A 12855-nucleotide genomic window follows, 5' to 3' on the forward strand; every position below is an offset into this window, starting at 1 on the left:
CTTAACTTAATAGTCAACCTGGATTTCCAGGTTCCCACGTTAACTAAAAATATGACCTATACGTAGAATCTTTTTAATCATGTGATCAAGATTGAATAGTTTAATTCAGTCGCCTCATCTAGTGCACCAAAACAACAAAATAGTAAGCACATACAATATGGATGGAAAGTTGTAAGAAAAGAGGAGAGTCAGGTCGAGTTGTGATTTTAACCGATCCTTATAGCACATGTACGTGCTTCCTACAATAAAAAGGATTTAAGTACAATTGTCCTGTAGACACATCTAAGGGTATATGGTTTTTGGAATTGAATCTTAAACATTGTTAAAATTTATTGATTGCCTTAGCTTGATTTATAGATTTACCCTGCACATTAGCATGCTCACTGCATTATGGATGTGTAATGGAGAAAATAATTGCCAAGTTGGACAATGTGCACTATGAAAAAAAAATTGGAGGCATGACTACATTAGTAAGGCGGCCATAGAGAAGCACAACTTAATAACAGCAGCTTATATGGAACTATGATTAAAAGAAAATACAGAAAAAATTCATCATGGTCAGATTACAAGATGGCCGGGTAATTACTAACATGGAGAAAACTAGTATTTTGTTAGAAAAATAAATTTAGCTGCAGCATATATATAGAGAGTAATTGTACAATCGGAATATAGAAAAAAAAAATTACACTATTAAGAATCAATTTCAATCCAGAAAGCAGTGAGCTAATAAGAGTCTATAGAGAATTGAAAATCACAGTAGTAATAACAAGGGTATGAAAAAAAATAGAGCATGGCAATAATAGCACATTGGTGCAGCCACAACATAATCTCAACCCATTCACCAGGTTGAGCATTACCTTACGCAGACATTACCTTACACAGACTACATATTGTTGCTATTACAAAAGTATAGTGTCACCACTAGCGACTACGAGAAGCATTGTGATTAATTGATAACTGAGATTAAAACATTTAGGAGAGAGAAAATATGATGCAATCACGGTAGAGTGCCGATGCAAGCTAGAATAAAGCATCTAAAACATTTGATGTTTCACATGCATACAGTCTATAGCAAGCCACATGTAGGGTTCGACTAGAGGAAAAGATGTGTACCATCGGGGGTGGTGAAGCGTCCCCTCATAAGAGAAGACTTAAATGTGATACAAAACATCAGTCACAGGAGGCTGATGCCACATTTATTACATCAGATGGTTCAAAACCTTACAAACCTTGGCGGACACTCGATACAGATGATAATAATAATTAACCAGGCTACGACATAACACCAGACCGCGAACCACATAGGGTCTACTACGGGCTCAGAGTACTGCGACAGCGGAGGCATCTCAACAGGGCCGGTTCCACAGGCAAGGTTGGGTGTAGAACGATGACCCTATTCGGCGTCGTCTGGAACGAAGTCCGGGTCTTCTTCTGTAAAAAGTGAGAATGGGGTGAGTACGAACGTACTCAGCAAGTCCAACCACACCCACGGAGGGGTTAAATCAGAATAATATGCATAGGTAAATCAAGGATAAGGTTACGGTTTAATTTGCAGAAAAACAGTACTTTAAGCAGGGGTTGATTTTAAAGAAAGTCCCTTTCAGAAATCAGTTTTTGTAGCAACACGGAGTTCACGTCTTAAAACTGCTACCGGACTCCCCGTCCGTCGTAGCACAAGGCACAACTGCCGGACACAAATCCAAAACAACTCACACCAGCCCATCCCATAGAAACACTAGTTATGTGACCACACCATAACTCGCCCAATACCGTGGGCACGGACTATTCGAATAGATTCTTAACTCTGCAGAGGTGTGCAACTTTACCCACAAGTAGGATACCACAACTCGAACACCGTCGTGTCGGTGTAGATCCCAACATAGCCATTACCCACCATAGCTAAGCCTGACTAGCCATCACGGGATGTACCAAGGGGTCATCGACCGTTCACTCAGGTATAACCGGGCATAAGTCGCTCAGGGCTTATCCCTTTTCCTTAGTCACCCGTTGCTCTCAGCTCTCCTGATGGCTACCACACCAACTAGTGGGATTTATGCTACGCCGTTGCCCATACAACGGTCGAGTGGTTTGCACGATAGTGGAGTTAGGTGAGATGACACACCAACTCGGTCCTTAGACGCGACAAGATGGATATCTCCCTTCTTTGCCCTGCCACACAGGCATAAGCACACCAATCGGCACATCGCACAGAAATGCCGTCCATCTCGCCCATACTCATCTTTCGAAAATCCACGTTTTATCCCTTCCCACACGCACACATTTTCTTTATAAATCAGATAGTATTATGAGTAAAGTCCTAAGCATTCTAATATCGATTAACGTCCAAACAAAATCAGACATTAATCTAGGTGGTCAAAGAATGGTCATCACAAATCAAGGGGTGGCTATCCAACCGTGTTTTCATGCAAGTAAGACATATGCAATTTATAAAACAGGCCATTGGGTTGTGTTCATAAAAACTAGGACAGAAACATGCATCAAAGGATGGGATTGAACTTGCCGTCTTCAAAGCCTTCGGGGAAGTCCTGTCCTTCGGGCTCGGGGTCGCGGATCGGGTCATCATTCACCTGCTCACAGCTCTGCTCGTCAACGGGTTCTCCTTCGTTCACTCCGTGGTCTACAGCGCACACAAACAAACATTCAATCAAAACAAAGATTTGTCGTCGAGCTCGAAACGGGAACACATGAAATATAGAGCATAGATTGTTATTTTCGAATGGTTTCTGAATGGTATGGCCAAAACTGAGTTAGGAGAGACGGGGTAAAATTTTAGGTTAAACCGGGGTCGTTAGGCACATAAAATGATAGGTCAGGGGAGCGTTTAGGCCCTAAACAGGGGTCTAGGGACCTAGTTGTAATTAGGATTAAGTGGGCAGGGGCTTGGTTTATATTTTAGAAGTTTCTTGGGTTAATTAAAAGGGTCAGGGTTTTATTTGTAATTAGGTTTATAAGGTGGGGGTTTGTTTTGGAAATATAACAAAGGGTAAGGGTTTAATTGCAAAAGGGCTTAAAAGGGCGGGGTCTCTTTACTGATTAAAGGAAAGTTGAGGGGGTTATGGGCAAAAACGCCCTTTCTTCCTCCTCCCTCCACGCTGGAAAACAGGGGAGGGAGGCCGGTGCTCGACGGAGCTCGCGGGCCCGCGGCCTGGGGGCACGGCGGCAGCCCGGAGTAGGGGGAAAAGGGGGCGGGTGCCGTGGGAGGTCGATTCCTCCCGCTGATTCGGAAGATGGTGGCTCGTAGGAGGTGGTTCGACGGCGGCGGGCGGCGACCAACCCTGGCCGGTGTGGCGGCGGCGCCGCAAAGCGTGACGGCGGTTCGGACCCGGGGAAAAAGAAGATGGGGAGCTCGGGAATCCTAGTGCCTACCTTGGCCCGAGCTGCAGCGCTGCGGGAAGGGGGCTCCGCGGTGGCCTGCGCTAGGGGGCGGCGGCAATGGCGGGGGTGGTGCTAGGAGGTCAGAGAGGTGGCTGTGGAGCTCGGGGCTGGGGATGTGGGGCGGAGGAGCGGCGTCGGGGTCTTTTATAGGCGCGAGAGGCGGTGGGATTCGGCGGGACGCGGACAGAGGCCGGCGAGACTTGTGATGCGACTCCTCGACGGCGTTAATGGCGTGGGGGGGGGGCGGCTCAGAGCTGGGCGTCAACGGCGGCAGCGGCGAGGCGGCTACAGGTGACAAGATCATTCGGGCAGGCGCGCGTGGGCAAGGGCCGACCACTGTGTGAGCGTCAACGGCGACGGTGGCGTGCTTGCGCAGCGAATGGTGCGGCGTGCGCGGCGTGCGCGCGCGGGCGTGGCGAGGAGCCGGGCCTGGTAGGAGGGGCGTGCGGAGCTGGGCTGCGCGGGGAGGAGGACCGGCCGGGCCGGGTGTGCTGTGCGGCCGGAGCGGGGTCCAAGGTGGCGTGTCCCGGTGGAGGGCGCGGCCGGGTGGAGCAGGGGGCAGAAGGGGCCGGGCGGCGCTCGGGAGCAGAGAGGGAGGAGGGGGGCCGAGCGCGCGGGGTAGGGAGGAAGGAGAGAGGAAGGGAGAGGGAAGGAGAGAGAAAAGAAAGGAAAAGAGAAAGAAAATGGGAAAAAGAAAAGAAAAGAAAAAGGAGGGGAGAGAAAAGGGAAAAAGGAGAGAGGGAGAGATTTGCGGTGATCCCGCCGGTGGCGACAGCGACGCCGGTCGGGCACGCGCGGCTGTCGCGGCCGCGGGCCGCTGCCAGGCGTGAAGCACGGTGGAGGGGAAAAACAGGGTTCTGGATACGGGTGTCGGGTCTTTGGGGAAATCGGAAGATCTGGCGGAACAGGGAAGTTCCCGAAAAGCTGGGGTTAGGGTTTTAAGGATGGATCGAGCTCAACGACGAGAAACAAATTTTAACGCATGATTTATTTTGATCAATTTTTTTGGGATGTTACAGGTGGTGACCATGTTATAGCTATACCAAAGCTAATATGGGGGCATGCATATATGGGGTTATATCAATGGGTGATTGAAGGACAAAGAAAATAAAGTATATTGTTACTTTTAGCGGTATATATTGAACAACATACCTGAATCTTTTTTCTAAAAATTTAGGGATAAGTTATCAATGCGGATACGTGAAAGACTCGCCTCGGCCTCTGCTATATCAATGCGGACGTTCACCTACCACAATGAATGTAGTGGTAGGTGAACCTTAGTATGGAGACCAAGCGGCCTTACATTCGTGTCTGTGCTTGCAGACACGTGGCAGCTCCGGACCTCCCCGAGGCGGGGTGTCAATCCCCTCCCTTAGTGGGGGGTCCGGTTACTATACAGGGGGTCCGAGACCCTATGGGGGGTCCGGGACACCACGGGAGGTCTGCAGCCCCGGCCGTTTGGGCTGAGCGTCTGCTTCTTCCGGAACACGTGGTGCTCCCAGACCTTCCCCAGCCGGGGGACGGGTCCGGAACCGTTGTCAGGTGAACAGGGCTCCGGATCGCAGGGGTCCGGCTGTTTGGGTGTAGTTAAGGATAACCACAAGGCTCTTGTCTAGACACTGCAAGAGGGGGTACCACAGTTCTTGGGTACCGACAGCACGGTTTGTACGTTAGTCTGAAGAGAACAAAATACTAAAATATGATATATTTCCTCAAATCTCAGCCTTGAAAAGCCCAATCATAATCTATATCTTCTAAGATATACCCCCTCCGTCCCTAAGTAACTGTCGCCGTTGGTGTGCGTGCTATAAGTTTAATTTGATTTGTAGAAAATACGTGCAATATTTATATACCTAAATAAATTTATTAAAAAAACTAGATTCCAAGATCTTTCTAATGATACTAATTCTGTACCATAAGTATTAACTAGCAAGGTGGCCCGTGCAAATAGCGCGGGTACCTAGTTCTTTTTTTCCAATATTTAGAATTTTTTACTCCAAAGTAATAGATGCAAATAGTTTTGTTTAGACATGTAATTATAATAATTGACACATGTGCTATCTATGTTTTTTCTACTATCATATTCTATGATGTTTTTTACATGACTTAACAGAGAAATGAGTACCTTATATAGAATCATATCTTTTGGCTATTTACTGAAACTAACTAATTATTTTAAATATTTACTTTTTGACATGAGTATTTTCTTTCTAATTTTTACTGGAAATACACAATTTTTGTAAGTGTTTTAGTTACAATGCGTGATAACTTATCCCTAAATTTTTAGAAAAAAGATTCAGGTATGTTGTTCAATATATACCGCTAAAAGTAACAATATACTTTATTTTCTTTGTCCTTCAATCACCCATTGATATAACCCCATATATGCATGCCCCCATATTAGCTTTGGTATAGCTATAACATGGTCACCACCCCCGATGGTACACATCTTTTCCTCTAGTCGAACCTTACATGTGGCTTGCTATAGACTGTATGCATGTGAAACATCAAATGTTTTAGATGCTTTATTCTAGCTTGCATCGGCACTCTACCGTGATTGCATCATATTTTCTCTCTCCTAAATGTTTTAATCTCAGTTATCAATTAATCACAATGCTTCTCGTAGTCGCTAGTGGTGACACTATACTTTTGTAATAGCAACAATATGTAGTATGTGTAAGGTAATGTCTGCGTAAGGTAATGCTCAACCTGGTGAATGGGTTGAGATTATGTTGTGGCTGCACCAATGTGCTATCATTGCCATGCTCTATTTTTTTTCATACCCTTGTTATTACTATTGTGATTTTCAATTCTCTATAGACTCTTATTAGCTCACTGCTTTCTGGATTGAAATTGATTCTTAATAGTGTAATTCTTTTTTCTATATTCCGATTGTACAATTACTCTATATATATATATGCTGCAGCTAAATTTATTTTTCTAACAAAATACTATTTTTCTCCATGTTAGTAATTACCTGGCCATCTTGTAATCTGACCATGATGAATTTTTCTGTATTTTCTTTTAATCATAGTTCCATATAAGCTGCTGCTATTAAGTTGTGCTTCTCTATGGCCGCCTTACTAATGTAGTCATGCCTCCAATTTTTTTTTCACAGTGCACATTGTCCAACTTGGCAATTATTTTCTCCATTACACATCCATAATGCAGTGAGCATGCTAATGTGCAGGGTAAATCTATAAATCAAGCTAAGGCAATCAATAATTTTTGACAATGTTAAGATTCAATTCCAAAAACCATATACCCTTAGATGTGTCTACAGGACAATTGTACTTAAATCCTTTTTATTGTAGGAAGCACGTACGTGTGCTATAAGGATCGGTTAAAATCACAACTCGACCTGACTCTCCTCTTTTCTTACAACTTTCCAACCATATTGTATGTGCTTACTATTTTGTTGTTTTGGTGCACCAGATGAGGCGACTGAATTAAACTATTCAATCATGATAATTGAATCTTGATCACATGATTAAAAAGATTCTACGTATAGGTCATATTTTTAGTTAACGTGGGAACCTGGAAATCCAGGTTGACTATTAAGTTAAGAAAAGAAAGAATATTATTTAAATTTCAATTTTGTATGTGTATTTATTAGTTGTATTTGATATAGGCTATTTGAGTAAGTATAGACCTCTTGGATTTTCATAAAATCCAATAGTGTAACTCTTCTCTTCTTTCTGGTAATTTCTGGATCCACTCAGTGAACATGGTAGCTTCTTATTTTTTTTAATTTTGAACGGGTTAAGTTCTAATTTTTTTAGTTTTCTAAATCTAAATTTAGTTATCTACTTATCGTATTCAGTATGGACTCTTTGATCACGTCCTAATTTTCTTACTTTTTTAAATTTAGAATTATCTATTTACTAATGGTTGGATCAAGTCCTAATTTTTTTTATTTTTCATATTCTAAACTTAGCTATCTACTAATTGTATTCGTTAAATACAATTTTGTATTTTCTTAATTTTTTAAATTTAATTCTCTTATTTTTCTAATTTCAAATTTAGCTATCTACTAATTGTATACAATGCAGAATCTTTATTTTCTTCTTTAATTTTTTATTTTTTCAAATTAGCTATTTACTAATTATGTTTGATATAGACTCTTGAGTTAGTTTAGATCGTTACATCTTCATTCCTCTCTTTTTTAGATTAACATTAAAAATTTTAGACACTCTCGACGAACGCGGTGCATTATTTTAACACTCTTTTAATAATATAATAGATAGATAGATTATACTATTTCTTGAGCCATTTCCTTCCTAATTTCTTTCTTAATCGCTATACAAATTAACTACTAATTTTTTATTTTATCTAGTTGTTAGTCATACTTGATATGTACTCTTTGGCCAACTATTAAAATCTTTATATTGTTATAGGTTTACATCATGTAAATAAAAAACTAATAGAGTTCATATTTCTTTTTTTAATACATACAATTGGCAGAAAAATAATAAAGTAATTGTTTGGTGTTGCAATTGTTCACTACTACATTGCACAGAAAATCACATACCACAAGCAATCCTAACCTGCACTGATCGAGCTTGAGGTAACAGCTAGTACTCCCGCAGATCCGACCCGATCCAACGATCCTAGTTTGATCCGACCCGATCCAACGATCCTAGTTTTGTAAGATGTTAATCGGAAGGAGGATGAATCTAGCATGAGGCGGGTGCTGCTGCTGCATGGGTGGTGATATGTGCCACGGCCGCGGCGTAACGACTGGTGGCCTGATGTGTTGGTTGTCGAGCGACGGGAGATGCATGCGCGTCAAAGCAGGAGCTAGGAGAGAAGGGGACGACACGCTCGTTTCTCCGGCTTCTACATATCGGTGCCAAGCCAAGCCGCGTCTGCATAGTATCATATTGCATATGTGTTATATTTGGGGCGGACTCTTCAGTCATATACTAATTTTCTTTATTTTTTATTTCCAAAAGCTACTTATTAATCGTATTTGATATGGACTCTTGAGTTTTTAACACCGTTAGTTCTTCATAAAATCTGATGGTGTAAATTTTTCTCTTTTTTTAGATTAACATGAGAATTTTTAGATCCTGTCGGCGAAGGTTGTGGTTTTTTTAGTTTTTTCTAACACTCCCTTATTAATATTAATATAATAGATCCCCTGCTGCGACCGCGGCTCTTGATCGCCTCCCCTGCCACGGCTACGGCCCCACACGTGCTCGGGCCTGGCTAGTTAGCGCGCGCCCGCTAGGAAGGAAACTAACAAACGATTTCCGACAGCCAAAAAACTTTCCATTTTGGGAACCGTATCCGTTCTCTTTTCAGGTTCTGTGGTCGGCAGGCGTCTAACATTAAAAATTTACTGGCTCAACTAATCAGCGCGTAGGGGTCCGAGCACTCGATCTCACACCGGGAGTGATTTTATTTTCTAAGTTTCTCTCTCCACGATTCTCTTTCTAGAAAGTTGCTAATAATAGTACATATGTATAAACTATGCATGATATTTTTTCAGTTATAACTATTAGATAATAATTTTTTAGCACAACTTTTACTATACTTATAATTTATATGCATAATTTTTTCAACCAACTTTTATATAGGATACTTTTTTAACACAATGTGTACAAATTTTACGTATAACTTTTTTCAGCCTCCTTACTAAATGATAATTTTGAACATAACTAAAATTTTCACACAATTTTGATGCATAAGTTCGTCATACAACTTGTGAAAAATATAATTTGTCGAGATAACTTTTCAACACAACTCACTGGATAACTTTTTATATACAAATTCATCATACAAATTCTAAGGACAATGCTTGATATAATTTTTAGTAGATTTTTTTAAAGTCTTTTTTAAGAGAATTTCTCTAGAGAAATACATAGTAGAAAGTAAAAAGTTAAAACCTGAAAAAAGGAATAATAAATAGTAGAAAGTAAAAAGTTAAAATCTGAAAAAGAAAATAATAATAAATGCTGCCATTACATTACGGAACACAGGGAAGAAAATAGAAAAGAAAAAAAAAAGAAAATCGATACCTGCCTCCCGCCTGGCTGTCACGTGGCCACGTGGGTGGGCACTCGCTGGCTGTTCCGTCGTGCGCCACAAAGCGTTATGGCGCGCGATTGTTGTTTCGGATTTGCGGCTCTGCTCCCGTAACGGTCGCCGAAGTTTTGAACGGCTGCTCGTGTGCTCCGACCCTCCAGCCACGAGCCACCGCTGCCCGCCACAACCAGGCTCGGCTCGGGCGATCGGCTCCGATCGGCGGCGGCGGGCCGGCGGTGGAGCTTCTTCGGTGTGACGAAAGCGAGCTGGCCCACTGCGCGCCGTGCGGGGTCCGGTCTTTGGGAGGCCTGCTCCGCGGTGCCGCCACGAGGAAAAGAGAGAGGCAAAGTTGGTTGCCTTGCCGCCGGCCCATGAAAGCTACGGGGAGCGCGGGGCACGCGGGCCCAGGGCGTCAGCGGCGCGGTGGATTTTTCGTTGTCTCTGTGTAGCGACGTGTGGCGGTGGGTGGTAGCGTGCTGAGGGGGCCCGAGCAAACGCAGGAATCAAACGCCTGATAAAAGCAAAACAAATGGCAGATTCCAATTCCATTGCCTGGAAATGATTATTTCAAAAAAATGTGCCTGGAAATGGGTTTCACGACATTCTCCCAAGCTGGGTTTGGAGGATAATGCTATCGTGATTAGGATGCCAAAAACCAGGTGAATTTGGCGAGCTAGTGTTGCAGGTGTACTCCATTTTTTAAATACGCGGCGCCTCGGTTATGAAGTTATGGATTTTTTTTAACCTAGACTAGATCAAGTTCTCCTGAATGCGTCTGATATCACAATCAAAGCTAAACGGAGTATTGGAAATAGCAAAAAATTGGTATTGTGAACATTGTCTACCGCAAAAACTATGGCACATTACAAGTATAGAAATGCTGCAAACCAGGACGGTAATCATATCGGAATAGAGCCAAGCATTACAATTTTAAACTAAAAATATATAAGAATCAAGTTTATTGTCAAGAAACCACTAGAAATCATGATCCTTTACCACAACTAAGTGGTATGGTCACATTACGGTGAAAAGGCCAAGCAGTCTTAACTACACTATCCTTGAATCTTCTTCACTTACTGGTTCCCGTGATTAATTTTCTCTCTCGCCCACAAATTAAAAGTTTTTTTTTTCTGAAACACCGCCACAAATTGAAAGTAGCAGTGCGCTGCAAGCCTATGGCCATAATGTTGCTTGCTACGAATCATCCTTTTTAGCGTAGCATGATGCCTAAAAGCGCACCTGTCGCCATCCATTTTTGTTCTCAATTTCCGGCGTTAGGTGCGAATCAAGGGGTCCATTCCGTCCGGAACTCGGAGCATGTCATACGGCAGTGTACTCACCACGTCCCAAATTGCCGCCACAAAACGAATTAATGAGTGCCACGGCCAAATAATTAAATTTCGCGATTTGTACTACTTGCCCATTAATTTTTGGTTTGTTGCGGCCACTCCAAAAAAGATGAAGATCCTCCGTCACCTTCAGAAACGAAGATATGTTTTCTGTTTACAACAAAAAAAGGAAGGAGAAGGGGGACGGCCTGATCCTACTCTTCAGATTTTTTTTTAAAAAAAACTTTTTTGTGGACATATTAGTTTTTTTTTAAATGAGTGAACATATTTGTATGGGATTGGCAAATCTGCCTGTCCAAAATTAGAGTACTCCCTCCGTTCTTTTTTATATGACACCGTTGACTTTTTTCTTCAACTTTGACCAACATTATTTAATTAATTAGTTAGTTAAATGAAGTGAAATGAGTAACTTTATGTCTATTATCAAGAGTCTTTTGAATCTAACTTGAAGATTTGACTATTTGCATAAATATTTGTTGAAAAGACAAATAGTCAAACGAAGAAAAAAAGTCAATAGTGTCATATATTTAAATATTTAAGAACGGAGGGAGTAGCACGTAGGCTCCTAATTTCTACCAATGACGTAGCTTCCACTGTAATGCACTGTTGCAGCATTTCTGAGCAAGCAATATGATGGCCGTTGGTTAGCACACACAAAAACTTGCCTTCATCTGATGAGAGCGATCAATGGCATATGTGGTAAACATTTATACGTGTCCTCTCTGCATGTATGCCTGACGAATGCGACGTCAAACTACTCAACGTACAAGTATCCCCGTATCCACACGGCATGGCGATCGAGCCCTTTCGCCTTCTGAATTTCGCCGGTTTGCTTCACCTCGGCAAAGGGTGGTCCAACGGTCGCCAGGCACTGCGAGGGCACCGTATCGGCGTCGCTCCAGAAAAAGCCAAGCCGCACCGGGCCGGAGACCGGCGCGGAACCTGGCCGGCCGGGGCGCGCCGTTCCCCGCAACCGCAGAGCCGTTGCCCGCCGCCGCCGCCACGGGCCCGGCCGGTTGCGTACTTGCGTGCGTCGGGGAAAAAGGCTTCGCGTTCGCGCATCCGGTGTCGCCGCGACGACGCGGGGACGGTGGTTCAAGTGCTAAGCGCTCGCGCGACCAACCACCACCGTAGTTAAAGCAAAGACAAGCCCCATCTTTTCTCCCCTCGGCGACGCGCGGCTCTAAGGGCAGTAACAATCAGACTCTACCATGGAGTCAGTCTAAACCTTCTATTTATTGTGTTTTACTGATGTGGTAGTATATTTATGGAAGAGAGAGGGAGAAAAATTAAGATTCCAAGTCTTATTTAGATTAAGTCTTCACACAAATCAAAAATGAATGTGAGAGAGACAAGTGGTCATATAAACCAAAGTAATACACTTTGCATTGGAAACTATAACTTCTTATAATAGAGTCTTTGAGACTTATACTCTATGAGTGGAGTCGTACTAGAACTGCCCCAATGCACGGTGGAGACGGGTCGATCGACCAAAGCTTGCCGAGCAAGTGATCCCTATTGGGAAGTTCGCTCGCTGGCCGGCCGGCCGGCCGGAGCGGCGGTCGAGCTCGCTGTCCGTCGTGGTCGACGACGAGACTTGAGCGGGGCGTTTCAGTTGTTACGGCTCATGCAGCGCAACAGATGATGATTGTTGCCGATAAGCAACGGTGCTGTCACTGTCGCACACCACCAAACTGAAGGGGGGCTCGTAGTCGCAAATGGATAGGGAGGTTGGTGGGTCGCGGGCGAAGCGATCGGTGGTAGCTCGTGCGCCCTCCCTCTCGCTCGCATCGCATCGCATCGATCTTACTTGCCAACAAAAACAAGCACGCCCGACATGTCCATTGCCTATGGTCCTAGGCTTTACTGCCGCATGCGATGGCTTTACATAGGAGTATGCAACTGCTAGCTATCTCAACGGCTGCAACATCGCTCAGAGAAAGTATGAAGTCCGACACAGCACACGGCCGATCCAAGAACATTATAGTTTTCTTCCGAGTCACTTCATCACCCCCAGGTGCTACAGACACATCTTCAGAGCAAAAGAGGTTTCTGACAGGACATGGCTTTACAGTTTACA

This window comes from Panicum virgatum, chromosome 9N (genome assembly GCF_016808335.1).
Source record: "Panicum virgatum strain AP13 chromosome 9N, P.virgatum_v5, whole genome shotgun sequence".
Taxonomy (NCBI): Eukaryota; Viridiplantae; Streptophyta; class Magnoliopsida; order Poales; family Poaceae; genus Panicum; species Panicum virgatum.